General features: G+C 44.0%; 1 pseudogene; it reads right to left on the bottom strand.

The window, feature by feature from the left end:
- Window positions 1–26,646, bottom strand: part of LOC149285074 (tripartite motif-containing protein 14-like) — a 39,522-nt pseudogene extending 12,876 nt beyond the window's left edge.
- Between the last annotated feature and the right edge of the window lie 567 nt (window positions 26,647–27,213).

Raw genomic sequence — 27,213 nt, 5'->3', positions numbered from 1 at the left:
TACCAGGAACAGAAGGCACCAAGATCACAAATGTTTGATTTGATTCATCTGGCCAGGAGATGGTTAAAACCAGAGAGTTCAACGCCTGCTCAAATAATCGAGACCTTGGTTTTGGATCGTTTTTTGCGAGGATTACCCCAAGGCCTACGAGAGTGGGCAGGGCAGGGAAGCCCTACCACTTATGATGCAATGGTGGCACTGGTTGAACAATATACAGCAGTGAGAGAGTTAAAATCTACATCACAGACTAAAATGCAGCAGAACCAAAGACTGCTCACAAGCTCAAGGCCCTGGAACTATGGGAAAAATCAAGTTGTGATCCGAACTGGAGGCCCTGAAGTTTCTCCGGATGGAAGCCAGGACTATAAACCCTCAAAAGGATGGCAACCCAGGAAACCTCCAATTACTTGCTTTGAGTGTGGGGAGCTAGGTCACATAAAAACTGTATGTCCTCATTTGCAGGAACCTATGGAATGTGGGTATAATTCTATAAATGACTTTTGTGGACTAATCTGTTTGGTTGGGAAACAGACCGAAAAATGTGTATTTGATAAATCTGTTTTGTTAAATGGGAAGGAAACCGTAGCTCTTGTGGACTCTGGGAGCGATATTTCCTTAGTGACAAGCAGTCTCATTCAGCCGTCTCAGTTGCTCCCAGGTAAGAAGGTTGGGATACTCTGTGTACATGGCTGTACTGTATCATACCCTACTACCTCTGTAAACATAGGCTATGGGGGCCAAACATTTCTAGTAGTGGCTGCAGTGGTACCTAAATTACCCCATCCCCTTATTCTTGGACGTAATTTCCCGGCGTTTCAAAGCCTGATTCAAACCCCGTGGGAGTCTGTAGAGGAGAACCCGTTTTGTGTTTTCCCATTGGTACACCCAGATTTGTTTTGTAAAAGGCGCAAGACAAGACGTGAGAGAAAGGAAGATAAGCATAGGGGTACTAGGAACTTACAAATGGCTTTGGTAAATGAAGGTGTGACCTTACAAGATCCGAGCACTAGTTCCAACCCTTCAACCGAAATACTGGTTGAACCCCAGGGCCAAACCCAAGAACAGGCTAATATTGTGGATTTGGAAATTGGTTTAAATCAGTTTGGAAGGGAACAAGTCAATGATTTAACATTGCAAAATGCCCGTAACCAAATTGTAGAAGTTAATGGGACCATGGTTGATGGGCAATCCAGAGACAGGTATCCTCATTTCATTCTTAGAAATGACCTACTTTATAGAGTGATCAGAGAGGAGGGGCAAGAACTTGAACAGCTCTTAGTACCAAGGTCCTTCAGGAGGAAGGTGTTGGAATTGGCCCATTCTCATTTGTTTGGGGGACACTTGGGGGTAGAAAAAACTCAGGAAAGGGTTTTAAGGCGATTCTTTTGGCCTGGGGTATATGAAGAGGTAAAGCGGTACTGTGCCTCATGCCCAGACTGCCAGCTAGCGACCCCAAAACCTCGTCTAAGAGCACCCCTAATCCCATTGCCAATTATTGAAACCCCTTTTGAGCGAATTGCTATGGATTTGGTGGGACCAATAGAAAAATCGGCTAAGGGTAATCAATATATTTTGGTCATATTGGATTATGCTACACGCTACCCAGAAGCTATTCCCCTCCGAAATACTGCCTCCAAAACCATAGCGAAAGAATTGCTTCAAGTATTTTCTCGTGTAGGGTTACCAAAAGAAATTTTAACTGACCAAGGTACCCCTTTTATGTCCAGACTAATGAAAGAGTTGTGTAATTTGTTACAAATAAAAGCTTTGAGGACATCTGTGTACCATCCTCAAACAGATGGGTTAGTTGAAAGATTCAATAGGACCCTGAAACACATGTTACGTAAAGTTGTTGATAGAGATGGGAAAAATTGGGACACTCTCCTACCGTACTTACTGTTTGCTATTCGGGAGGTTCCCCAATCTTCTGTAGGGTTTTCACCTTTTGAGCTCCTTTATGGTAGGCATCCAAGAGGTTTATTAGATATAGCGAAGGAGGAGTGGGAAGAACAAACGGTACCAGGACAGAATGTCATTCAATATGTGGAGCAACTCAAGGGGCGCATTACACAAATTTCTCCCATAGTCAGACAATATCTGGAGGAAGCTCAAAGAAGCCAACAGGTTATTTACAACCGTCAGGCAGCAGTACGTTCTTTCCAACCTGGGGACCGAGTGATGGTCCTTGTTCCCACTGCCGAAAGCAAACTCTTGTCTCATTGGCAGGGCCCATATGAGATTATTGAACAAGTAGGCCCTGTAAACTATAAAGTTCGACAGCCTGATCGTAGGAAAGTTGAACAGATTTACCATATAAACCTGCTAAAACCCTGGAAGGATAGAGAAAGTAGTATGGTTGCTATAGATAAATCCCCAGACCCAGATGTTAAAATATCTGCTCATCTCACCCCTGAACAGCAAAAGGAAGTTAAAGAAATGATATCAAGACATAAAGATGTCTTTTCTAGTATTCCTGGCAGAACTAGTGAAATCTGCCATGATATTATCACAGAACCAGGAGTTACAGTAAAAGTAAAGCCCTATAGAATTCCTGAGGCAAAAAGGAGTGCAATACAAACAGAAGTAGCAAAAATGTTAGAACTGGGAGTCATTGAGGAATCACATAGCCAATGGTCTAGCCCCATAGTTCTAGTACCTAAGCCAGATGGGTCAGTTCGTTTTTGCAATGATTTTAGAAAGCTTAATGAATGCTCTAAATTTGATGCATATCCCATGCCTCGGGTTGATGAACTCATTGAGAAACTGGCACAGGCCAGATTCCTAAGTGTGTTAGACCTTACAAAGGGTTATTGGCAGATCCCGTTGACGGAAACCGCTAAAGAAAAAACTGCATTTGTGACCCCTGAAGGTCTGTACCAATATACAGTTTTGCCATTTGGGCTTCATGGAGCCCCAGCAACCTTTCAGAGGTTAATGAATAAACTTCTGAGACCTCACTCCAATTATGCTTCTGCATACTTAGATGATGTAGTCGTCTATAGCCGAGACTGGGACTCCCATTTGGGAAAGGTAGAAGCGGTTTTAAATAGTATTCGGAAAGCTGGTCTTACTGCTAATCCTGCCAAATGTTCTATTGGATGTATGGAAGCCAAATATCTTGGTTATACTGTAGGGAGAGGTCTGGTAAAACCTCAACTCACTAAGGCTGAGGCTATTGAACATTGGCCACGCCCTCTAAGAAAGAAACAGGTCAAATCTTTCCTAGGAATAGTTGGCTATTATAGACGCTTCATACCCCACTTTGCCACTCGAGCTGCACCTCTCACTGATTTGATTAAAGCAAAGGCACCAGATACAGTGAGATGGAATGATGATGCAGAAAAAGCTTTTGCAGACTTGCGCACAGCTTTATGCAGGCACCCTGTTTTAGTAGCCCCGGATTTTAAGGAACATTTCTTTTTGCAAACTGATGCTTCTGATGTGGGCCTGGGGGCAGTATTATCTCAGATGATAGGAGAGGAAGAACATCCTGTGTTGTTTTTAAGTCGTAAGTTGTTGCCAAGGGAGCAGAAGTATGCTACTGTAGAGAAGGAATGTTTGGCCATTAAGTGGGCAACTGAAACATTGAAATATTATTTGTTGGGCAGATCTTTCACCCTCATCACCGACCATGCTCCACTACAGTGGATGCAGAACAACAAAGACAAGAATACTAAAGTCACACGTTGGTTCCTCTCTTTGCAACAGTTTAAATTTGTTGTGAAGCATAGGGCTGGGCTATTGCATGCCAATGCAGATGCATTGTCTAGGGTGCACAGTTTCTTGTCGAAGGCCGCTTCACACACCTGTGTTAAGCTGAGGGGGAGGGTATGTGGCAAGGTTATGGAGTCTGTCTACATAAGTGGCAGATTGGAACGCTCATTATTCCCAGCATGAGGGGGTTAATTGCTGGAGGTCAGCAAGGTGGAGCCAATTAACCTGCACTCAGGTGCTTAAAGGGCGGCCGTTAGAGGCATTAGGGGTCTGGAAACAGGGAGAGAGGCAGTCAAGCCAGAGGCCCTCAGACTTTATCAAAAGGATTTGTTTTTGTTTTGGTTTATTTACACTATGAAGTGCAATACTGTGGACTATTCAAAGCTACAATAAACCACATCTTGCTTTTATTCTGCTGGTGTTCGGAGTTTCTTGTTTTGATCGGGCCGTCCTGCCACATAATATTTACAATGAGTTGGGTCTCTTGAGTTCAACAATCTCACATCTCTCCATTAGAGACAGACCGTTTCACCTCTGGTAAACTATAGCTTAATTATCAGTGCTACATAATCAGCGCTAGTAACTTATTGCAAATTATTTGTTATATTGATAAAAATTGCATTTCTACAAACCACATGAAAGTAACAGGGTGTCAATCCGAGTATATATTTTAGACAAGGGACAGAATGAATCCAAAACCAATTGAATCCATTGTCCAGTATAAATACTTCAAAACAACATATAACAATAACATATCATGCAGTTTACTGTACATTTTCTTAACTAAGCAGTATGTAAACATTTAGAACAATACGTGACAATCACATATGATGTCTGACCAGTCATTTATTTTTCATACATTACCTGTATAAGTTTAATAGCATCAGGCTGGTCACTTATTTTTCTGATACTGGCTGAAAATGAATTGATTGTGGTTATATGCTCCTGACATGATTCTATTTGCCCTTCATATGCCCACAAGGTAAGCTTAGTCTTGTCTTCAATAAATTTCTTAGCCAACTTCTCTTCTTCATCAAGGAGCAGTCGGAGCTCTGTGAATTTTCCTGTCAGTGAATCTTTGTTCTCTAACGTATGGGCCTAAAAGAAAAAAAAAAAAGGAAAAAAAGGAAAAAACAAACAAAAAAAGGAGAACTTCAAGGAATCAACATGCATTGATTTTCCTTTATAATAAGGTTACAGCTTTGGGAAGCCTTGGAACTGACATGTGCTGAAGATACTGAGGTATTAAAAAAAAATACAGTTTCTGTGTGTGTTTCTGTGCCAGAAAGCTCAAAACTGTCATCTCCGACAGTGACAACAAAAAGATGTAGTGCTAGAAAGTGGATGACAACCAAGTACTTCACAACTACTTGAACAATATAATCTCAATCATCCTGTGTGATACTTGAAGTGTTCTGACATAATAGGCAATGTGGAACCGACAGCTCTTGAAGGCATTGTTGAAGAGAAATACAATTCAATGCTATATTTTTAGGAGAATGTGTACACACAGTGTAATCACCCGGCCATATCAAGATTCATTTTGTTTATCAATCTTGACCTAGAATGTTATTACCTACATCAAATTAATGTATATATATGACAAGGCGTACCAGGAATGATTTGTATTACTTAAACTGTCCAGCATTTAAAGGAGATACAAAGCTATCTATGTAACCAGTGTTGGATTTACCCACAATGTAACCTGATATTGCTTTATCTTCCAAACAAGACACACTATGGTGGCTTATATTATCAATTTGTATTGTTTTAGTTGTACTCTTGTATCTTAATTCCACTGAAGGGTAAAGGATGCAAGAAGGGTAAAGGATGCAAGAAGGGTTAAGGATGCTTTAACATATTAAACATGGAAACTTGTGGGCTCCGGCTCCCCGAAGCCTACCCTTGCGGGACATGGCCAGGACTGCCCCCTGACATCAATAGGCGGTCCTAATGTCACCGCAGGAAACACCCCCATTGAAAGGAGGAACGGGTGGGGAGTAGGGCGTTTCAGGACCACGCTTGCTCAACCCGGAGAGATCCCAGGTACATTAACGTATACTTTTATTGAGAGGGATTAGTGAAATAACCTTCCAACGGAAGTGGTAGAGGGTAATAAAGTGAGAGGAACTAAGAACACATGAGATAGGCATAAGGCTGTCCTGAACATAAAACAAGGTCAAGGTCCAAGGAAAGATTAAGGTTTTACAGCAGGTAGAAAAAGTGCAAATAAGATGGGCTAGATATATCACATTTGATTTCCTAGCCTCCATGTCTTAGCTAATACTTGCATTCTTTGGTTTAGCATACTAATTTGGCAAAAAAAAGAAGAAAAATACAATTTGTATTTTCAACTTAAAACCTAGAGCATGGTTTATTATCCACCCTTGCGCGAGACCCAGTGCGTTTTACTGCATTGAAATCAGTGCAGGCATTCTTAAGTTACTGAAGTTAGAAAATGACCTCTGTCTTGTTTTACCGCCTCCCCCAGCCGTCTCTACTGAATGCAGGGAGCATTTGTATGTATAATTTCTGCACATGCTTAGTAGATCCCCCAAGCTACTCACTGGGAGCAGATCTCCCTATGCAAACGATGGGCGTAGCAGCAGCCAATTGCATGTGTGTTAGCTAAACATTTATGTTGTACTAGCATACATGTATTTGGCTGCTACAAATGTTAGAAAAAGTTACTTTCTTAACTGCAATAAGAACGCATGCACTCAAATGCAATGAAGTCTATGCAAAATGGATTCCAACATGAATTAAGAAATACAATTTTGGGCACATGATTGTTACTTTAAGTAAGTAGCAGAAAGACAAGTAAAGGTAACAGCAGGATAAAAAGTAAATGGAGACACGACTGGCAGTGTATGCTAAGGACAGTTGATAAAACCAGAGAAAGAAATATACCGTTATGGTGTTGAAAAATGATAGAGAGACAAGGACAATGGGTAAACTGAAAATAAAAAGGTAATAAATTAGGGATAAGAATGAACAAACATGAAGCAATAAGGGTAAATGCTGCTTGGGAAATGAAAGAAAGAGACCCCTGGAGACGTATAGGCAGAAGGGGTTACATGACCCAGCCATGCACTCAGGAAGGAACTGGGGGAGGATTTGGGGTCAAACATCGGTTAGCTACTCAGTATCACCTGGGTGGGATTTATTTTGGAGGGAAAATATACTGTATAAATTTAAGTGAAACTAACCATATTTATTATTTCAACTGATATACAGAGGAGAGAAGATTCCCGCCCTCCCTCCCCGAGTCTAGGAGTTCAGCGGAGGAATGCTGCATTGGATGTTGGGATCTGGCGGAGTGATCCAGAGGTTTTTAGACCCTGATCTAGTTTGTGGTGTGGGCATACATTCATGTTGTAGGTTAGATGATAGATGTTAGAGTGATGCACATACAGGTTTTTCTACATTCAAGGTGTTTATTGCCCCGACCCATCGTGTTTTACAACGACCGGTGGTATCTGGAGGGGCTGGTGTCGTCAATAGGACCATTAAGTTATGGTCGGTTCAGTTTTAAATTCAGAATTTTAAGACGTGTACATTTCTTTAATACTGTTAAATTTGGAGTAATAAACAATGTCGCGGCATTTAGTAAATAAATGCCGTGGCCAATTCTAAATCCAATGTGCCTCCGTGTCATTTTTTCGGTGTTCGAACAGTTAATACACAGTGCCCAGGGCCGGCCCGACAATGGAGCCGAGTGGGGCAGCCGCTCCAGGTGGCACTTTTGAAGGGGCGGCACTTCGCCGCCCCAAGCCCTTTTTTTTTTTTTCTTTCTTTCTAAAGCGAAAGAGAGAGAAAGGGGCGCGAGTGGTTTTCGCTTACCAAGCTGTCAGTACCCGCTCGGCGCCCCTCTCTCTCTCCTCTGCGGCGAGTCTTCCTGTTCAGTCTCGGTGCCGGCTTGTAATGCTGAGTGCCGGAAGATTTCCGGCGCTCAGCATTACAAGCCGGCACCGAGACTGAACAGGGAGATTCGCCGCAGGACTGCTGAGGTAAGCACAAGGGGGGGGAGGAAGGGTAGATAATATGGGGGGGGTAGATAATGGGGGGACGGAGGGAGAGGAAGCGTAAAAAAAGGGGGGGGGGCATTTTAAAATTCGCCCCCGGCGGCATTTTGCCTTGGGCCGGCCCTGACAGTGCCGTAATGATAATGTGAAGTGCATGGGTCAGGGAAAGAGAGAAGAGTCTACAGAAACGAAATAAGTAGCCATAGAGAAAGAAAAAGTTATAGACACAAGGATGGTGAAAAAAATAACAGGAGGACAAAAGAAAGAAAAAAAAATGTACATAACAAGGGGCAGACTGGTTGCAGAAATGAAACTCTAGCTTCACAGAGTACACACTGATTCCTCCAGCAGAACACATGCATTAATCATCATTTCCCTTTAAGCAACAATACTGCTCTTCAAGCAGATTTCTGGCATTTTGTTGCTTCTAGAAGACTCTCCATACCTTAAGATCATCGGCAGCTTGCTTAATATGCTGTATGTTGCCAAGTACATGGTTCCTCTTTTGATCAAGCTGCTCTAGACATCTGCTCATCAGATTCTACAAAAAAAAAGGGAATATTTTTATCAGTGCAAACTGTTATGCCCTAATCATGATGTCTGGCTGACTCTTTCAGTGCCAAAGGGACTGTAAATACATCAGAGCAATATACGGTACTAGACTCATGGGCTGCTTAAAGGGTCATTCATGGGTTTCCTGATCTGACAGATGTATAAAAATCAATTCACTGGAAGAGATATATTGGAAAGTTAGTTTGCATACAGACCCCCAGTCACCTGCGTCCTCGTTGTGTACTCCCCTGCAGTCTGCTCAGCAAGAGCAACGAGACCCTATGTGCACTTGCACACTGAAATCAGCTTGAAGAAGCCAATCGTGGCATGAAAACAAGATCACAGAGTACTTACAAGTACTCTAATATGCATTTTTCTTTAGTGAGGCTGCACAAGACACTGGGATGGCTCGTTAACCACACAAAATTAAAGTATGAAAATACTTTGATATCCCTCACATATGTAAAAAAGTGCCAAAGGTGGAGCTGGAATGCGGAAGGTGGAGATAAGGATCTGACCGACCAGCCCATGATTCCCACTGTCTGCAAAAATGGGATAGTGGGGAAACTCTGAGCAATATTGCCTGGAAATTGTGACGATATGATATTATATGCCCATACAAGAAAAGGTTGGATATGGAGTATTTTTTTCCTGATATTTCACTTTTGTAAACCCCAAAATTGTTCACCATTTTCTACATAAAACGAGTCATATACAAAAGGAAAAAATTACTTTGTCTTTTTTTTTAACCATATATGTTGCTTTTATATTGCGTGTTGTGCTATTAATCGGAATTCATCTTGCTTATTAATATCTATGAAAGGCCATGCTGACACAAAGTTTGAAGACTTTTACTGTGATTGATTAAAATCCACTGTAGACTAAGTGCTGAAGGTGTGTAAAACAGTCTTATTACAAGGCAGCTTCACCAAAATAAAAGTTGATTTAACAGCACTAAAAGATGTGACAGCACTAAAAGTACCTCAACATACACCAATTAACATGAGACATTTCATTATTCCAGTACTCTTTTGTCAGCATTTTCCACCTTTTTTGTAGCATGTGGCAGTCATTAATTACTACACCAAAATAAAATAATAATACAACAGTATGGCTATTTGCCAAATCATTCTTTAGGAGCCAGCATATAAAAATAATATTTGCCTTTACTGCATATTCCAATAGACCCAGACCCAGGAGATGGCAGCACAAACCCGGCACATTGAAGGTAGGTGCGTGCCTTGCTCAAAGACATCTGCGGTACAGATGAATTGTGCCACTCTAAAAGATGCTGAAACAATGCACATAGATAACAGAATTGCTTTACAATTTTCTGTTTGGGTTCACAGAAGGATTCCAATGTAATCTTAAGACAAAGGGTAACTTTGCATGAAATGCCCATACTATACCTTCAATAGACATCACAGCTGGAACAAAAAATACAAGTCAGGGGAGCAATTAGAAGTCACAGGATCCCAGTGCAAAGATTGTCCCAGCACCCCCCCTCCAACTCCACAAACATGTCCTACAGTGTCACAGCTTGTATCTGTGCCATCTTTGCTCCCAGTTTGTCTGTGCCATCTGTGTCCCGAAACAGCTTGTCCCTGCCCAAAAGCCACCTAACATGTCAGTGCCCCCCAAAAGCCTGCTTGTGCCATCTTTCCCACCAAACAGCTTCTCAGTGCCAACAAACAGCTTGTCTGTACTATACTTGTCCTCAAACAGCTTGTCAATGCCACGAAGCAGCTTGTCTGTGCCATTTATGTCCCCAAACGGCTTCTCAGTGCCCTAATCACCTTGTCTGTGCCATCTTGGCCACCAAACAGCTTATCGGTACCCTAAACAGCCTGCCTGTGCCATCTTTGCCACCAACTTGTCGGTGCCCCCAAAGAGCCTGACTGTGTCACATTTACCATAAAACAGTTTGTCAGTGCCTCCAAACAGCTTGTCATCATTTCCCCCAAACAACCTGTGCCATCTTTGCACCCAAACAGCTTGTCTGTACCCCCAAACAGCCTGTCTGTGTCATCTGTGAAGTCAAACAGCTTGCCTTAGCCTCTTCCCACACCACTTAACTGGAGGAGTTGTGTGTCTCTCCTCCTTCATGATGTGTGCAGTCTGATGCAGCATGCAGGAAGTGGATGTGATGTAATTTCCTGCTCGGTGGATCAGTCAGAGTGTGCAGGGAAAGCGTGTGAGAGATCATCCAATCTGATAATCTCTACAGTCTCTGTGTCCTGCTAGCTGTGGGTATCACTCGCTTTAAAGGGCCGGACAAGTGGTCTGCGACTGCTGTGACCGTGATCGTTACTTCAAACGGAACATTAATTAGAAGTAATCATAAACACCAGTGACAGTTTAGTTTAGTGCTGAATATAATTCTAGTTTTATCTCAAATATGGCAGTTCCCTTTTAACATCAAACAAAAACATTTATAGCAGACAAGCTGCTTCTCTGGCACTTATTTCAGTCTTCCTGAATTGCCTATATTTCAGGCCAAAGCAAAACTGATCTGGCGTTTCTGTTCCCCAGCCCTGTATTATATTATATTGTCTTCAACATGCTGCATTTCACAGTTGTACTCTAATTCACTTAATCTTGCTTCAAGGTGCATTGTGTGATGGTTATCTTGAAGTAAAGTACCCATATTCTCAGTATAAAGACCAGAAACAAACATTAATCCACCCATGTCCATAGTATGTATGTCCAATACTCTAATTCTTAATGATTCTCCAGGGAGAGAAACACCGGCACTCCATGAAGACAAAAATTATTAAATAAGTATATGATCTATACAAGTATATTTTATTTGGCTGCTTGATCCCATGTTTAAAAATATGATATAAGAAAAAATATATCCAAAATTGTACAGAAATAACAAAAAAGTATACAATTAATGTCATACCAGCCACAAGGAAAGAGAGACCACTTGACGCATTTCACACCACAAATGCTTTATCAATTTATGTATGGGTGTCACGAGACCATGTAGGAGTGCACTCCTTTTGTGGAGAATATAATATATGTGTGTGTGTGTATGTGTGTGTGAAAGCAGGAAAGAAGTTACAAAGAGGATGAATAAAGGCAGATACATGACTGAGGTAGCGTCAATGCGTCCCCCTCTTTTTCCCCCCCAAATTAATACACAAACACCAAGTAAATAATATAATGTTTTATTATAAGTCAACTATGGAAAATTTTAGGCCACGGTGCAGTCCGCTTTACGCCTTCCACACCATGACACAGGTATAAATAACTTTATTCATGGTAAAATTAACTTTATTTGAAAACACAATATAAACATAATATATAATATGGCGATGCACATGCCGCACCACCTGACTTACTTGTGACACGTGCAAGCCTTAAATATAACAATTGTAAACAAAATCTAAAGGCTACAAATTATAACCCTAAATTGTAAACAACGACTTACATAACTGTAAACTACCGACCCGGCTGGCACAGGCGTAAAACCGTAGAGACCACCGGCGTCCCCTGCACGGCAGCCATTGTCACGGCTGGATTCACCAAGGCACAAGCCCAAGGAGTGTCCTGCACTTAGGCCGAGGGCCTGTGCACCACGGGTCAGACCACACCTAAAGGTGGTTAACCCTTGCTCTATGCCAGCTTGATAACCAACCGCAAAGGAACAAAAAGAGGGGTGGGAGGGAGGGAAAGCTTTCCAGGTCAATTGAAAAAGTGACCTAAACGGGGTGGGCTCCCATATATATATAGTGACCCCCACCTCTAAGCACACTAGGATGATACCCTCCTATCATTGTTAGCTCAGGGCCGTCAATCAAACATTGACTGACAGCCCCCGAGACATGACTCAGCACATTTTTCTGCAAAGCAGGAAAAAGGGAGGGGGAGAGGGCTGCCTGCCGTCCCCTCAGTCATGCGCCCCTCTTGCTCCATGCTCTCGCCTGGGGCTTTCTCAAGATAAAAGAAAGAAGAAGACAGAAAAAAAGCGATAGAAAGATGTCAAGTGAGGTGCAAGTAAACAGATAGGGCAAAATAAATCCCACAAATAGAGAGGGAAAAGAATAGAACACTAGCAAGAAAAAAAGACAAGAAGCAGAAAGCAGAGGAAAAAAAAGGCAGAAAAGAGCTTGCTGAATGCAGAAAATACACAAAATGGGCCCTTCCTGTATAATAGCTCCAGGGTCCAAAACTCCTTAATCTGGCCTTGATCTCACTAATTTAGTAAATACATATCTTGATAACAGGCACCCGTGTACAACACCTATGCAAAAATCTATGACTTTATGTCATGAGTTAAAGTTTAAAAATGTTTGTACATGGTAAACATTACATTTAAAAATTGGCACCTGTGAATTGTATGTGCAGCAGTTTGATATGGGTCGCTAAGCACTAGAATGCATATACTGTCAGAAGTAAATTAATTCACCGTGCAAATCCAATGTTGGATTGGTATTCATTGCTTGTAATAGCCCCTTCTATAACCAGTGGGTAAAATCAGTTGAGTCCCCAAGAAGCTTGGATGACCAATTGAAATTGCACTGTGAATTGCCCGAGTTACTGTACCATAGGAAAGCACCATGTGTGGTGCTCAGTAAACACAAATATGTGCATATACAGAATTGTCAGGGTTACTTAGCTGAAGACTATGGCCATACCCATATCTGGGAACTTCTGAGCTCCGGCAACCTGCTGCCTTCCCTTGCTGGCGGTCCCGATGCTGTTGGGGGCATTCCCAATGACATTGCGGGGAAACACCCCCCATTTAAAGGGGAAATGGGCGGGGAGTCATGTGTGTCAAGACCCCGCTCCTGCAACCCGGACGATTCAGGTGTTGACCCGGAGAACCAGAGCTTCACCTGGAGTTCTCTGGGTCAAACCTGGAGATTTCCGCGATATGGCCATACCACCTTGAATATGCCTGATCTTGGAAACTAAACAGGGTTGGGCCTGGTTAGTACTTGGATGGGAGACTACTTGGGAAAACCAGGTGTTGTAGCCTTTTTTCCTTAACTGTGCCAGACTTACTCAGCTGATGTTTAATTAACTGCCTTACCCACCTGTCTACTTTCAGCCAGCCCCTTTCAGGCTATTTAACAGCTATGTGTTACGCCGGATCAGGCACCACAGGTGATGGACCCACGATGCAGAATAGGCGAGAATATCCGATAGACAAGCCGGGATCGAGACAGGTAGCACAGGAGCGTGGTCAATACAATAGCCGGGGTCGGGGCAGGCAGCACAGGATCAAGGTCAAACAACAAAGCCGAGGTCGGGACGGGCAGCGCAGGATCGAGGTCAAATAACAAAGCCGAGGTCTGGTACACGTGGAGATCAATCAATACACAAGAGCACCCAGAGAACATTAACATGGACTCGTTGAACGGGCAAGGAAACAAGGAAACAGGAAGGTTTAAATAGAGCCAATGGCGGGAGAGCAGGTAAGATGACGTCATCGCGACCGGCGCAATTAGCGTCGTCGCGATGGCAACAACAAACATAACTTCCTGCCTGTGTTACCTCCGTGAAAGACGCGGAGGAGCCACACAGGCAGGGGAGGTAAAACAACCTCCGTGGACATGCAGCGGCGATCAAACACTTGATCGCCGCCGGCATGCCCGCGGCGGTAAACTACGAGGTCCTCTCTGCCTGTGTTGCCGCCTCGAGCGACGCGGCAGCGCCACACAGGCAGAAGAGGTACTGGTCGGGTGCCGCGAGCATGTAGCGGCGGATCGTTTCTCCGATCGCCGCTGATATGCTGCGGCAGCCCGAACAGAGCTGTCAGTGACCGGGAGGCTGCCTGCTCTATACGCACGCCCCCTCGTGTGCGTGTAGAGCGCACGTCAGTACACGAGGGGGGCGTGTGCGAGGAACGCCGTGGGACCCCGGCCGGACAGGTAGGTGTAACACTATGGGTCATTTCCCCTTTGCCCTTGTGTTTTGTTCTAGCTACCAAGTGAGTTCCTTAGTATCCTACGTTCTCGTGTATGACCTAGCTTCTTCTGACTTCCGTCCTGGCTGCTGTTTCCTGGCATCTGTACCCTGACTTCGCTGATCTCCGTACTTTTGACCCCAGCTCGTCTGATTACCTGCTTTGGTTACTGACCCCAGCTTGTTTTTTTGGATTACATCCTTTGGATCATGCTTTTTAGGTTTTCTCTGTCTGTCTGGTTCCGGGTCCCTTTTGCTGTATTGTTATCATTTCAGGCTAGCTAGTATCACTTCCCTAAATCAAACACAGACACACGCACTACATCCCCTTATTTCCCTTAAGAATTCTTGTTCTTTTAACACGCTTAGCTTCTGTTGGGGTCTAAAATTTGTCATGTTATCTGGCTGGACACCAACCTACTGATTTAATGACAGCCTAGCACTCAACCTTACACTTGCATGTCTGATCCAGGCTCTCTAATGGTTGAGGTGCCAGAGCCAATATATTTATTTTGGAGAATATTCTTGGAATGAAATGGAAAGTGTTGTTGTCACCGTTTTAATACAGGTTTAACCCCTTAAGGACCGGGCTCGTTTTTTCTTTTTGTACCCTGTGGGACCGAGGCTGTTTTAATACTTATGTGGTGCTTGTGTTCAGCTGTAATTTTCTCCTCACCCATTTAGTGTACCCACATAAGTTATATATTGTTTTTTTCAGGACAAGATGGGCTTTCTTCAGATACCATTATTTTGATCGTATCATCTTATTTACTATAAAAAAAATAAAAAAAACATGGTGAAAAATTGAAAAAAAAACACATTTTATGACTTTTATTTGAAAAATCTTTTACTCACCTAAAAAAGCAAGTAAAAAAACTAGCTAAATAGATTCTACTACTTGTCCTGAGTTTAGAAATACCCAATGTTTTTATGTTTTTTTGCTGTTTTTTGTAAGTTATAGGGCAATAAGTACAAGCAGCGTTTTATGATTTCCAAATCTTTTTTAACAAATCTGGTCAGTCTGCCTCCATCTCCTCTTTGGAACATCTTTGAAGCCGGTTAACTCAATTTAACCCATTCAAACCATATATTTTTGAAAACTAGACACCTCAGGGTATTCCAAATGCTGTTATTTTAACCCTTTCCATGCACCAATTATACAACTACACTTTGTCAAACTTTGTAATAGTAATTTTTTTTTTTTTTTTTGTCACACAAATTGTACTTTAGTTATAGATATACAGGTCCTGGTATATGTCACTGTCAAACAACACCCCAATGTGTGTTCAGGAACATCTCCTGAGTACAGCGATACCCCACATGCATGGGTTTGTCAGATTGTTTGGCTGGTAAAGGGCTACTTTTGGGGCATGCGTAATTCAGGTAGTCATTTGGTCATTCTGCCGCCATCTCCTCTTTGGAATATCTTTGAAGCCGGTTAACTCAATTTAACCCCGTCAAACCATATATTTTTGAAAACTAGACACCCCAGGGTATTCAAATTGCTGTTATTTTAACCCTAGTAATTTGTTTTATTTATTTTTTTCACACAAATTGTACTTTAGTTATAGATATACAGGTTCTGTATATGTCACTGTCAAACAACACCCCAATGTTGATCGCCTCCTAAACGCTTTTAAAACGGGCATCCGCCGCCATACAATGTATGGCGGCTGTTGACGCCCCGGGGAGGGGCCAGACATGGCCCCCGATGCCGATCTCGGCCTTGCTGAATGCCTCGACATCGAGGCATTACAGTAACGCCGTTTAAGCGAAGAAAGTGATCGTTGATCACTTTCTAAGCTTATTTAATTTTTTGACGGTTCAGGACCGTCAAAGGTCGTTAAGCGACCGTTTTTCCATGACGGTCCTGAACCGGCAAAGGTCGTTAAGGGGTTAAAAGATTATGTTTGTTTAATTGGTAAAAACCTCATATCAGAACCATATTGCTGCACGCGAGACCCACAAGCAGTGAAGGGCACAGATGATCCAAGCAAGGAATATCCAGGTACATTTATAGACCACAGAAAACAAGGTATGGCATTGTACGGGCACAGAAAATGAATTGCCTCCTGTGATTATAAGCCCCATTAAAAACCAGACAGTCAGTTCAATCCATGCTTAATCTGCCTATTTTAACTGGGCTAGGTTTCAATGTGATTCTAAAAATGTTGCTGCTGTATGATTTTAGGCAGTGTAAAGGAGTTCTAGCAGAGACCTAATTGGACTTGGGCAGCAAGTCACCTGACCACAAAATTGGTGGCATTTTTCCACTCCTGGGCAACCAGGCACCCAGTGTTTCTTTGTTCATAGGATTCAGGACAAGTTAAGCTATTAATATATACCTAGATTAGTAAAAACCCCAAAATTCCCCACAAAAAAGTAATCATTTTCTCCTATTCTCCATAAATTGTCAACCAAATGGTAAAACTAAAAAACTATTTAAAAGCCCTCAATGCCCAGCCCATGAAGGTCAAAGCACACAATATAGTGCAGGGTAGGGACATAAGGAAGTAGTTAATTCTGTAATTATGCTAATGTCTCAGGGTTAAAAGGAGGCTGGGAAAGTAGTATAAAGGGATGGTCCAAACTCAATCAAGGCAAATGTTGGACTGGAAGCAAGGTTCATAACCAGTAGGTCAACAACTTCTCTTGTACCGCCCAAGGGAAGCAGGAATGTGACGTGACTCCGCTGGGTTCCTGCTTCCCCTGGGCAGTCCAGGAGACGTTGCTCGCACAGTGTCTGCGAGTAAAGCACAGGTAAGCAGCAGGGCTCCCTGTGGGAGTGGCAGGCACGGTCACAGTTGCGACCCTTCGATTGCTGCAGGCTTTTGCCCACGCATTAAAGGTGGAGGCCAAAATGGGCAGCTCAAGCCATTCCTGGGCATTCCAGGGGCAGTCATTCATGGGGGTCCATAGCAGCGGAACCTTGAGCCCGCCAAAAAAATGGTCACTGGGCTCACAATTGGCACTGGCCCACCCTTCTAGGTGCCCGGGGGACCACTTCTGCATGGGCCCACAGCTTACCTCTGTGCGTGCAACCTCTCTTGTACTGCCCAGGGGAAGCAGGAAAACAGCTGGGTCACGTTCCTGCTTTCCCTGGGAGGTAAAAGAGAACTTGCTTGCACAGTGTGTGAGCACCACTGAGAAATCTGCAGGTGAGGTAAGGTGGTGCTGGAGGGAGTATGGATGAGTATGTGTGAATAAATATGTACCTTAATTTTGGGGGCCGAATTGTTTTTAAAAAAACCTCAAGTTTTATTTATCATAAAATTCATCCTCATCACTCCCATCCATTAACTGCCCCTAAATTAACCCTAAAGACCCCATCAACCATAACAGCCCCTAAATTAACTCTAAAGACCCCATTAACCATAACTGCCCCTAAATTAACCCTAAAGACCCCATCAACCATAACTGCCCCTAAATTAACCCTAAACACCCCATTAACCATAACTGCCCCTAAATTAACTCTTAAGACCCCATCAACCATAGCTGCCTTAAATTAACCCTAAACACCCCATTAACCATAACTGCCCCTAAATTAACCCCCACCTCCCCTTACTTTCAGCAGCCCAAATATTAATGTTATACTTAATGTTAGCTGAGTTGCTGGCCCATGTGGACGCTATAAGTGGCGGTGCCACTCATCAGTGTGACTCTAGAGAGGGACTGTTAATCAGAAAGGGGCAGGGCCAATTGTTAGTGTGACTGCATGTAGGGACTGGGAAGTAGTAACTGCAATCTACAACCACTGTATAAGACGCACCTAGTATTTAGACCCCACATTTTTCTAAAAAAGGTGCGTCTTATACATGGGGAAATACGGTATTAATTTATGTATGTATGTATGTACAGTGCCTCCACAAGTATTGGCACCCTTGGTATACATGAGCAAACAAGGCTATGAAACAATAATTCTTCAAATAATACACAAGAATTATCTGCTCTCATGGATATCAAACACAACAAAAATCGTTAAATATATGCGTGCCGCAATTGTTGGCACTATTTCAGTCAATAATTTGTGCTACCTCCATTTGCCCTTTCTCCTTTGAGTCTTTTCTTATAAGGACAATGTCAAGGTCGAGGCTAGTAGACTCTCCTCTTCAGTTCACCCCACATGTTTTTGATGGTGTTCAAGTCAGGGGACTAGGGGTCAATAAACCATTTTGTGTTGATTTTGATGTATGTTTCGTATAATTGCCCTTCTGGAACATCCGGTCAATTTTAAGCTTTCTAAAAGAGGCAGTCAGGGTGCTGGCGTCTCCAGCTTTCATATTATATATATAAATATATATGCGTTAGACATCCATTTTTAACTACATAATATGTACTTATCTCTTTGAAGTAAAGACCGTGATTGAAATATGATTTCAAAACAACAGCTGAACTGGCAGTTATTTTTCATTCTTTAATATTAGACCCTTCTGCCAATATATACTAATATTATACCTTGCTGCCGATATATACTTATATTAGCCCCTGCTGCCGATATATACTCATATTATACCCTGCAGCCAATATATATAAATATTAGCCCCTGCAGCCAATATTTATAGATAATAGCCCCTGCAGCCAATATTTATAGATATTAGCCCCTGCAGCCAATATATATTAATATTAACCCCTGCTGCAAATATAAATATAAATATTAGCCCCTGCTGCCAATATATATAAATATTAGCCCCGGCTGCCTATATATATTAATATTCGTCCCTGCTGCCGATATATATTAATATTCGTTCCTACTGCTGATATATATTAATATTCGTCCCTGCTACCAATATATAAATATTAGCCCCTGCTGCCAATATATATATATAAATATTAGACCCTGTTGCCAATATATTTTATAGTGAAAAAATTGGACCCTACCCAAGCATTTCCTTGGGCCCCGCTCCATGCTCCCTAGCGTGCAATCACTCCCTCCGCTACCACACCCTTTGTCCCCTCATTCACTAAACCACACCTCTCTTTTACTTACTCCCTGTAGTTCAGGTATAGATCAAATAAACAACACATGGAAACAGCACGTGCAACTGAATAAGACATAAAAACCTTGTATTTGCAGGTATCCATAAATAATGTATGGAAACATAGCACTGCATGAATAGATCAACTGGAAATGACATGTAAACTCAGCACTGAAGGTATAGATCAAAAAAACAACACATGGAAACAGCACTCCAGGTGTTGATCAACTGAATAAGACATACAAACACTGTATTTGCAAGTAAACATAAATAATGTATAGAAACACAGCATAGCAGATATAGACCAACACATTAACACACAAACCCAGCTTTGCAGGTGTAGATCAATTGGAATTCACATAAAAACTCAGCATTAACAGTATAGATAAAAAGCCCTAAATTACAGGCATAGGTTGCACACCCCAAAGCCAGCCCTGGCATCCAATTGCCCACATTGAACCTGACCAGCACCCAAATTACACACACATAGGACGTGCCATCTTTGCCCCATAAACACGCTACCTGTGCCATATTTTGTCCCATAAACACCCTGCCTGTGCCATCTTTGTCCCATAAACACCCTGCTTATACTATCTTTGCCTTTTTGACAAATCAATTATACACCTATGATTTACGCAAACACTTTTACAATCACTCACTAATTCACTTTCATTCACACAATTCATTCACACAATCATTTATTCTTTCACTCTTTTTTTTTTTTCTTTTTCTCAAATCTCAGTTTATTAAAAGAGTGTAAAAAGCATACATTGAGTTGCAGATATACAAGTAGAACAGAGTGGACCGTATAAAATACAATGACCAAGGTAATGCACGTAATGTCACAGGCAGAAATCAGTATACAATGTGCAGTGAAACAAACATACCAGAAGATCAGGCATATGTATGTGGTCATACATCTGAGTGGGTCCACCCAGGTAAGTTGAAAAGGGAACATTAAAAACAACACATCGGGGAGGTACAGAAGAGGTATCTATCAATGTAGCAGCAGAACACATCTGAGAGTACCTATAATCAGGGGCAACCTGAGTGGCACAAGAAGAACAAAAAAAAAAAACAGACAAGAACAGAAAACATGGACCTTGAGTCCAGTCCGGTGGAGAGACAATATGAAAAGGATCCCAATGGAGGGAAAAAGAAAGAAAAAAGTGTGAGTGCAAAATCAGACAAGAAGTGCAATAAAATGTCAGGAGGCTTGGCGTAGTATGTACCTTATAACGATTAGGCGTCACCAGAAAATCGGATAACCTCGGGGATGTTATGAAAGATTGCCAGGGGAGCCACTTTAGGCCATGATTATAATCAAGGCCCCTAGAGGACATAACAAGCTCCTCCATCTGGTAAATAAAGTTGACACGGGACAGCCAGGCAGAAAGGGGTGGCGTACCTGTGCACCTCCAGAACCGAGGAATGACTGACTTAGCAGCAGTGAGCAGCTGCATGGTGAGAGAGCGTTTGTAGGAGCTCACAGGAGCATCGTGTATGTGGAGCAGAACACCGGGTCAAACGTAATGTCAGGGTCATCCACATGCCTAATTACACGAAGAATAGTGGACCAGTAGGGCTTAATTAAGGGACAGTCCCACCACAAATGAAGAAACTTACCCTTAGAAGATCCACACCTCCAGCAGGCAGGTGAGACATGGGCAGCAAAGATGTGTATGGTCGCAGGGACCCTGTACCAGCGCGTTAGTAACTTGTAGGCAGACTCCTGGAGTCTACTGGAGATGGAACAACTATGTGTGAGCTTGATGGCATTATCCCAAGACTCCGGGTCCAGAGTGATTCCTAGTTCGCCCTCCCACAATCCCAGGAAGTAGGGCTTAGTGGAGATGCAACCATCAACATATAATTTGTAAATTCTGGAAAGTAGGTGAGAAGTCGCCGCAGAGTCCGCACAAAGGGACTTAAAGGGAGTTAACGGCCTATCGAGCATGGATAGGGGAGAAAGGGACGAGATGATGGAGAAATGTATGTTGGAAGGTGGGGACAATCCCATGTAATAGACTGGTAAGAGGGGTAAAAGCACCTCTACAGAGAAAGTTAAAGACTCGGAGAACGTCTTCTCCATGAGTCAAAAAGGGGCGAAGGGCTGTCTCGCCATCAGGCAGGGGGAATTCCGGATTGAGTGAAATCGGGATCATAGGACCAGGAGGACCAATAAGGCAGTGGTTAGTTTGGGATTTTCGTAATATACGAAGTGTCGGGGCAATAGTGGGGTGGGAACGTATCAGTGGTGTAGTGTATTTGGCCGGCTACCAAGGTATAGCGGAGATGGGATTAGAAAAGAACCCTTAATATGAACCCAGTGACCCCCCCTCCCATGGGTCCACTCCGCCACCCATCGCAAATGCAAGGCCACCCAGTAGCCCTCTATATCAGGAAGGCCCATACCCCTGCTGACTTAGGACGAGTTAAATGAGCGAAGGCCAATCCCGTTGGACCAGATATACCTGGCGAAGATCCGGCGACACCCCCGGAAGAAAGTCCGAGGAATAAAAATAGGAAGGGCTTGTATTAGGTATAGCAGTCGCGGTAGGATATTAATTTTGATGACACCCATGTGTCCGAACCAGGATACATGGGTGTAGGACCAGTGGCGTAGGTCTGCGGCGATCCTAGAGATTAGAGGTAGAAAGTTTTTAGCGTAAAGGTCTGAGGGGTCAGCTGGTATTTGGACACCCAGGTAAGTAAGAGAGTCGGCAGTCCAGCGAAAGGGATAGTCACGAGAGAGGAGAGAACGATGAGAGGGATCTATATGGATGCCCAGGAGCTCGGATTTTTGAATGTTAATTTTATAGTTAGTTAGGGAGTGAAAAATGTCCAGTTAAGATACAATTTGCGGGACAGAGGTCACCGGGTCCGTAACCAAGCGCAACATATCGTCGGCATATATGGCCAATTTGTGTTCCGCATCCCCTACCCGAATCCCCTTAATAAGTGGGTTGGCCCGCAGAGCGTTCGCCAATGGCTCCAGCATTAGAATAAATAATAAAGGAGAAAGAAGGCAGCCAGGGTACCGTTGGAGAGGGTTATCCTCTCCGATAGAGTCCCATTGACACGTATGTAAGCGGAAGAGTTACTGTACATAGTCTTAATCATCTGCACAAAACAAGGACCTAGCCCCAAAGCGGTGAGGAGTCGAAAAACAAAAGGCCAGGAGACTCCATCGAACGCCTTTTCGGCGTCCATAGAGACGAGTAAAAGGGGGAGCTGGTGATGACGGGTCAGAGCGAGTAAGTTAAGGATTTTAACCACGTTGTCCCGTGCTTCCCGACCTGATCCTCGTGAACAAGGGAAGGAATGAAGGGTTGGAGTCTAGTCGCCAGGACCTTCGCCAGAATTTTTAAGTCAGAATTGATGAGGAATATGGGCCTGTAACTGCCGCACAACTCTGTATCCTTACCGGGCTTCGGAAGGACCGAGACTTGTGCGACATTAGATTGAGGATCCAGGGGAGCACCCTTAGCCAAGGCAGAGAATAGCGAGACCAGGGCGGGTAGAAATTAACGATAATACAGGGGCGTGAAGCCATCTAAACCCGGGCATTTTCCTTTCGGAAGCGATTTGAGTGCCGCAGTGATTTCCGTAAGGGTAATAGGAGATTCTACAGCCTGCCCGGGACAGTTTACGGTGTAAGTGTGTGGCCAAATAAGAGTCTGAGAGTGTCTCATGAGCAGCGGGGGAGCCCATAGGAGGGGGTATGTTATATAGTTTAGAGTAGAAATCATAAAAACATTGTGCAATTGTCTTAGTTTCGTAACGCAGGGTGCCTTTAGATTCTCTAATTTTATGTATGTGGGAAGCTGCATGTTTGGCACGCCATATACCAAATAGGGCAAAACAGTAGCCCGATGCCGAAGCATCCAATGTGAGCCAATGGACCAACCATTCGGTCAAAGAACCACATCCCATCCTGTACGGATAGGTGGGTAGGCTCTGGTGGAGGTACACGTGGGAAGTACTTGTGAGCAGTGTAAGTAAATATGTGTGAGTGTGTAGTGAGGCCGAGGCAGAGTCCACCGCCCCCCACTACAGAAATGTAGATAGGAAAGTGTGATATGGCATTCAGTGTCAAGAGGGGAAGGCATGATAGAGGCGCACGACCCTCGAGGGTAGAGTAGGACCATAAATAGTAGAGACATTGCGCTTATGAACCACGGATAATGACCACAGGTGCGAGAAGGGAAGGGGGGTCATGACGGTCGAATCGGAAGTGAGTGCCGCATGAGCGAAAGAGTCGTGAGCAGTGTTCCCTCTAAGCTGTGCGCCTTTGGAGGGAGCGCACACGTTCTAACATTGTGCGCACAGTACCTAACGGGGAGGTGGGGGGGGGGCGAGCAGTCCGTCCAGGGTGACGCTGGCACTCCTCCAGATACGGACATTAATGTCCGCCGCTGGAGGAGCAAGCTCGGTTGGGGAGATCAAAAATCTCACCCCAACCGGCTTAAAATCAATCAAGGGAGCGGGAGGTCTGTTAATACAGACCTCCGATCCTTCTCCCTTGCTATGCGCGCGGCAACTGATGCTGTGCGTCGGGATTTGATGTCAGATCCCGGCACATAGCACTGAAGCCACGCCCACCTTCTTTACTGCACCGGAAGGACAGGACACAGAAGAAGAAGAAGAGTCAAGAGGAAGAACGAAGAGGAGGAGGAAAAGTAACTAACAGAGAAAAAGGTAGGAAAACATTAAGTGAGAGTGGATTAGTAACTGTGTGAGAGTGATGGGTGTTATGCTGTAGTTTATGCTGAATGTTTGTGAATGAGTGTGTGTGTGTGATAAGGGGGGGGATAGCATGGCATAGGGCCTCTGTCTCCTTGCTCTGCCACGGTGTGCGCTGCTTCACTGCTGAGGTCATATTCCGTCGCTCAGCATGAAATGCCGGCACCGCGACCAAGACAGAGGCCTCGTGGAGGAGAGTGAGAGGAGCCGAACTGTTGCTGAAAACATATTCCGGCGCCTCTCACTCTCCTTGTCTCGTCTATCACGGTTGTGGGAAAGAAAAAAAAATGGCTTTTCAACTGGGGGGGGGCATGGCCCCCTCTGGCCCCCCCTGCCGACGCCACTGCTGGGCTAGTCCTGTGTGTACAATCTGGGTGCCAGGGCTGGCCTTTGGGGTGTTTGACTTGTGATCTATGCCTGTAATTTAGGGGTTCCATTCATTATTTAACCTAATGCTGAGTTTGCTTGTGATTTTCAGTTGCTCTATACCTGCAGTGTTTCCATGTGTTATTTATTTACTCTATACCTGCAAATAAAGGGTTTGTATGTGTTATTCAGTTGCTCTATACCTACAATGCTGTGTTTCCATGTGTTGTTCATTTAATCTATACCTGAACTACATGAGTGAGGAAAAGAGAGGTGTGGCACAGTAAAGGAGGGGACAAAGGGACTTTGGGGGTGGTGATGATGGGGGTGGGCTTATCTGTTTGTATGTATGTAAGCATGGATTTGTGTGGATAACTGTATGTGAGCATGAATGTCTAAGTGTTTGAGTGTTAGTATGGATGTGTACATATGTTTGTGGGCATAGATTACATTACATTTATTTATAAAGCACCGGCAGATTCCGCAGCGCTGTTACAGTCAGTAGAACAATTCCACATACAATAACAAACTGGTGCAAAGGAGAAGAGGGCCCTGCTCTTGCGAGCTTACAATCTAAGATGTGTATTTATAATATAAGTGTGTGTTTGTAAGCATTTGCATGTGTAAATTTGTGTGTTTACATATGTGTGCCAGAGTGTATGTTAGAGGGGGCAAAGAAGGTACAGACAAGCTATTTTGGGCAATAATGGAACAGACCAGATGTTTTGGGGCAAAGATGGCGCAGATAAGATGTTTGGGGGCAGTGATAGCCTGGGGGGATAAATGGCATGGACAGGCTGTTTGGGGGTTACGATGGCATTGATGAGCTGCTTGGGGGCAAAAGTGGCAATATGGGACATGTCACTTGGAGAAGTTGGGTGGCACCAGTGCAATTTTCGCACTGGGGCACCGTGGTTTCTAGTTACATTATGTTAACATAAAAAACATTAGAAATTACAACACTCATATCAGACAATGGCAGCTTGACCCTTCTATTGGGCTTTTGCTTCAGGTTCCACAACCCTTTATGTGATAATGGACTATGCCCCTTCCCTTCATGACTTGGTCAAAAATTGTGCAGAGCATGATGAAATTAAGATTTGCCCCTCCCCGAAACATTTTCTGCAGACGCCCATGATGTTACGACACGCTGGTATGGAAGAAGAATCTTACCAGATATCGTATCTTGCCCATACAGATTTGCAGAACTTTAGGGAGACTATTATGGGAGCTTCAGAAAAGGAACCTAACCGCGAGAACTAGAAACTTTGTTATACTGCCATTATCTTGATCATTACAATGCAACTAGGGGTATCAAATGTATTATGCAGGCTGTACACAGGTGTACAGAGGTATACGCTCAATAGAAATACATTGAACTTTGTTTCATAGCGTGATAGCATTCCACGTGGAATGTATGATGTAATTGCAGGAGTGAATAGAAAAAAAGTTACAAAAAATTTAATGTTTTCAGGACTGCCTCCTTACCGCAATGAAGAATATACCACGCAGGCATGAAGATAAGCCTATTTTGTAAGCCCAATACAGCCCCCCATATTTATCAATCATAAGTTAACTTGCAGTCTATTAACTTAATTAAACATTATTTTTTTGTTACCAAACTACTTTAATGAGGCCAATACATTACCTCTGGCTAACTGAATATTAATGATTAGATTTAATTGTATTGATCTCTATGTTTTTTATTACACATACTATTGATTAGATGCGATTACCTTCTTGTGCAGGGCCTCTTGTTGCAGGAGGGTCACGGGGTGCCCCTTGTGGGTCCCCAAGAGAGGGCACAATGGGCAGACACACACCCTGCACGCCCCACAGAACAGCTCCACAGCTCTGTCCCTGTGCTCTGGGCACCGCCGCCCGAGGTCCCTCTCCTTCCTCATGCTCATCGACTCTTCTCCGGTCGCATCGCACACCCGGTGTCCGGACATATCCCCTTCCTCTAGTACGATGTGTGGCTGGAAGTGTTCGGGACAGTACGACTCCCCGCAGGTCAGGCAGCTCCAGCGGGCACTGCAGGGGGCATGAGCCGGGCACCGATCGCACGGCACCGCCTGCAGAGGGGAGCCGGGGCGCTGCTGCCTCACAGCGGCGGTGCATGTAGGGCAGGGCCGCTCGCTACTGGGCATCCGCTTCCAGAAGCTCTCTAGGCAGCCGAGGCAGAAGCGATGCCCACAGGACACCAAGAGAACGGGCGCGGGGCAGCCGGCGCTGCAGAGACCGCATGTAGCCGCCACAGCAGGCGCGCCCTCCCCATTGACAGCAGAAGAGGGGGCAGCCAGGGGGCTGAGGTACCTTCCTGATGTGCCACCTGTGACCAGTGTGTCCATAGCTACCCCTGTTACCAGATGCCTCTCTGTGAACACGACTTCTCCCCCTGGCTTGCCTTGCTTCTTACTTCCTGAAGTCAGTAGCTAACACTGTTTGGTTTTGTGCTTGTAATCCCGGAGGCAGGCACCTGCTTGCAATTAGTTCTGAAGAAAAAAAATCAGGTAGAATGATTGTTCCTGCCTGCTTGGCATCACTACACTTCCCAAGAATCTCAGGTGTAAGGTCCCACCAGGAAAGAGCTACATTACAGGGACAGTCCACTGCCTCAAACAGCCCAGTAAGTACTTGATTTTGCACTTTTCCATTTCTCTGGTGCCTTCAAAAAAGAAAGCACTTGCCGCAGTTTATCCTTACAGCTAGAGAGGTCCTCAAATAGACCCCCTTTGCTTTGTACTGCTTCCACCAATGTCGGCTGGCTGCTCATTGTAAACAAGCGCTTTGTTGGAAACCATTTGCAATTAATGGAAGCAGCAGATGTCCATGCACATTGGGATAGACTTCTGTCCGAAAGCAGCTGGATATCAGATCTTGGTGCAAATACTGGCCATAGAGGTCTCTGGTAACTG

The sequence above is a fragment of the Sceloporus occidentalis genome, unplaced genomic scaffold, assembly GCF_023333645.1.
Source record: "Sceloporus occidentalis isolate IW3139 unplaced genomic scaffold, rSceOcc1.0.p SCAF_85, whole genome shotgun sequence".
In the NCBI taxonomy this organism is placed as follows: Eukaryota; Metazoa; Chordata; class Lepidosauria; order Squamata; family Phrynosomatidae; genus Sceloporus; species Sceloporus occidentalis.
The sequence above is the reverse complement of the archived record's forward strand: the minus strand, read 5'-3'. Positions and strand labels throughout refer to the sequence as shown.